The sequence below is a fragment of the Sinocyclocheilus rhinocerous genome, unplaced genomic scaffold (assembly GCF_001515625.1).
Source record: "Sinocyclocheilus rhinocerous isolate Xijiao unplaced genomic scaffold, SAMN03320098_v1.1 scaffold257, whole genome shotgun sequence".
Classification (NCBI taxonomy): domain Eukaryota; kingdom Metazoa; phylum Chordata; class Actinopteri; order Cypriniformes; family Cyprinidae; genus Sinocyclocheilus; species Sinocyclocheilus rhinocerous.
The window spans coordinates 1,006,282-1,009,336 of NW_015634026.1; the positions used below are offsets into that span (position 1 = coordinate 1,006,282).

A 3,055-nucleotide genomic window follows, 5' to 3' on the forward strand; every position below is an offset into this window, starting at 1 on the left:
CGAGAAAAAAAAGAAAAGAAAAAAAAAACCTTTTAACAAAACTTTCAGAGAACTTAGTACGTTCTGATGAAAGGGTAGCCTATGTATAGGCCACGGCTAGATAGACGTTTGAGAATACATCGCTTGTTTTACTGAAGAACATTTATTTGAGTGGTGCACTTGCCCAATTGCCCATATGGTTAACCTGCCTATGCCCAGATGCATATGATTTTCTTTCTTCAGATGAACGGAAAGATTTTTAGAAAAAACGACTGTAATTGATACAAGCATCAGTTCTGGCCATGTGTAAAGCGTGTTGTGAAACCTGACATAAAACGAGAACTCATTAACCCTGTGTGTGACAGTTGGCCAAAAGCAATGGTTTTGGTAGTTTAAAAAGTGTAAAATATTAGTTTCCCACTGTGTTCACTTTGTATGAACACAACCATCTTTGTGGTAATAATCTTCATTTGTGTTTATCTAAAGTAATATACATTAGTGCTGTCAAAAGATTAATCGCATCCAAAATAGAAGGTTTTGTTTACATAGTATGTGTGTGTGCTGTGTATATTTATTATGTATACATAAATACAAACACATACAGTATATATTTTGAAAATATTTACATGCATTTACATGTATATATTTATATTCATATAATTTATATTATATATAAATATATTTCATATATAAACATAACATATTTTTCTGAAATATATACATGCATGTGTGTGTATTTATATATACATAATAAACATGCAAAGTACACACACATATATATTGTAAACAAAAACTTATTTTGGATGCAATTAATCGCGATTAATCATTTGACAGCACTAATACACATCTGGGACAGCAGGAGGGTGAGTATATGATGAGAGAATTTCATTTTTGGGTGGAGTTTCCCTTTAAGGTAGGAGCATGTTTTTTATCTAAAAAAAACTACTTTCAAATGAAACAAAGCAACAACATCCAATTCATTCAAAAACTACACTCTTTAATCACTTTGTTTTGTTAAGAGCTCCACAGTCACAGACCTGAACTCTGACAATTACCAAGCTAAAACACCACGATGATTGACCATGTCCAAACAGCGTTTGAAGATGTCCGCGAACACACAAACAGGCTAAATTGGCATGTTTTTGTAGTTAAACGACCTGCTGAACAGACACACAGCGATCGCAGCATGATGAATGATGAAGACACTGGTGAACGGCCAGGAGAGGCTTGTGAAAGCGAAGAGAAACGACTGAGGTATCTCTCGCTATTAGCCTGTCGCTCCTTTTAATTCATTCTTGAAGAAAAACTTTCCCTGTGCCTCGTACCAAAAACAGAACGTGAAAACATTTGGAAGGCACATTCTCAAACTCTACCCTTGTCTAAAGCATTTCGACATACTGTACACAATTCAACGTTGTATGTTGTTTTTACATACCAGCGGCTCTTATCACGAACGATGCCACAAACAAGGGGCTCCCTATGGTGGTCTCTGCCTGTTTATATTCATTGCCTGCTGATTAAGTGTTCTCTTCACTGCCGCCATCAATGCATTGAACGCCACTTCATGCCCTTCACGTAGAGGTAATTAGTTAAGGCTGTCTCCTATCATACCTACTGACAGCAGCTGTGAATCTGCAGACGGCAGTAAAGCTCAAGGTTCTGTTCGAGGCTTGTTCTATTGATCTGCACCCCGTCTCCTTTTACCAGTTTAATGACCCCCTTGATTTTCAGCAGAAAGGGTAATACAATATTGAAATGTCAGATGATTAATGCCATTGTTCTTTTGTCTGTTGAGGGTCTTGTTGGGGAAGGTGACAAATTTCTTGCCCTTTTTGCTTTTTGGTCTGGTGGCGCACCGGGGCGGCCTGATCCATCGGAGGGAGGGAAATGCAGAGAGAAGGAACAGAAGAGCAAAGGAGGTGGAGAAGAAGACTATGACACCACACAGTGGACGGGATGGCTTGCTCTGGTTCTGCGGTCAGGGAATAGATTGGATAAATCCATCTTCATTAAGTTGATGGGAAGAAGTAGAGAGATGCCACCTGGTGTGTGTGTGTGTTTGCATGCATGCATTTGTGCAACAAGCTCTAAGAAATGTGCTGCATGTGTAAACTAATCATTTAAAATATACATTCAATAGGTGTCTTCAAAGTGTATACGTAATACAAGAATGCACATGTTAATAGTTCTACAATGAAACATTTCATATTCAGTGCATAGAGAAATAAGTCCAGATGGGTGGAGTATGTATTTCTATAGCATTTCACAGATGCATGGATCTTAGCTTGTATTTGCAGCAGGGATGCTAATCCAAGATCAAGATCAGGGTTACATCAATAGGTCCACTGAAACAATTACAATCTTACGCTCTCAAAAAAGACAACAGCAGGTTGTCAGGAGATTATCTTCTGATGATCTCAACATGTTCTCATGTTAAACATTTCAAACAGCGTTCAATGGCAATGAATAAAAGTCATATTTCTTACCAGCCATGAAAATATATTAAAAATTAAAACGAATATATATATACATATACATACATATATATACAGTATCTCACAGAAGTGAGAACACCCCTCACATTTTTGTAAATATTTTATTATATCTTTTCATGTGACAACACTGAAGAAATTACACTTTGCTACAATGTAAAGTAGTGAGTGTACAGCAGAGGCGGACAGTAACTAAGTACATTTACTTGAGTATTGTACTTAAGTACACTTTTTGAGTATCTGTACTTTACTTGAGTATTATTTTTTCTGGGAACTTATGACTTTAACTTCACTACATTTGAAAGACAAATATTGTACTTTTCACTCCACTACATTTCTATCAAGGTCCTCGAAGTAGAAAGTCGTTACTATGTAGCAGCTTTGAAAGTCAGTGGGTGATTTTTTTCTTCTCTAAAACGTGACTGTTTATCAGTAATCAATCTTGGGGCTACATGAAGTGATTTCCCAACATTTTTTGAACACTGACCAGGTGCAAATGTGATATTTATTTACAACAATTCAATAATAAGAAGTTAATATTGCGGTATATATTAGACACAATATTGTCTGATTTTGCTAAATCG

At 36.4% G+C, this 3,055-nt stretch overlaps 1 long non-coding RNA gene across 1 annotated transcript in view; it reads right to left on the reverse strand.

Annotated features, from left to right (window-relative positions):
* Positions 1 to 1,791: 1,791 nt before the first annotated feature.
* The window catches only part of LOC107745231 (uncharacterized), a 5,119-nt gene continuing 3,855 nt past the window's right edge, over positions 1,792 to 3,055 (reverse strand). Inside the window, exon 4 of the long non-coding RNA XR_001640579.1 lies at positions 1,792 to 1,951. This is a non-coding gene — a long non-coding RNA (uncharacterized LOC107745231). The remainder of the gene's footprint in view (positions 1,952 to 3,055) is intronic.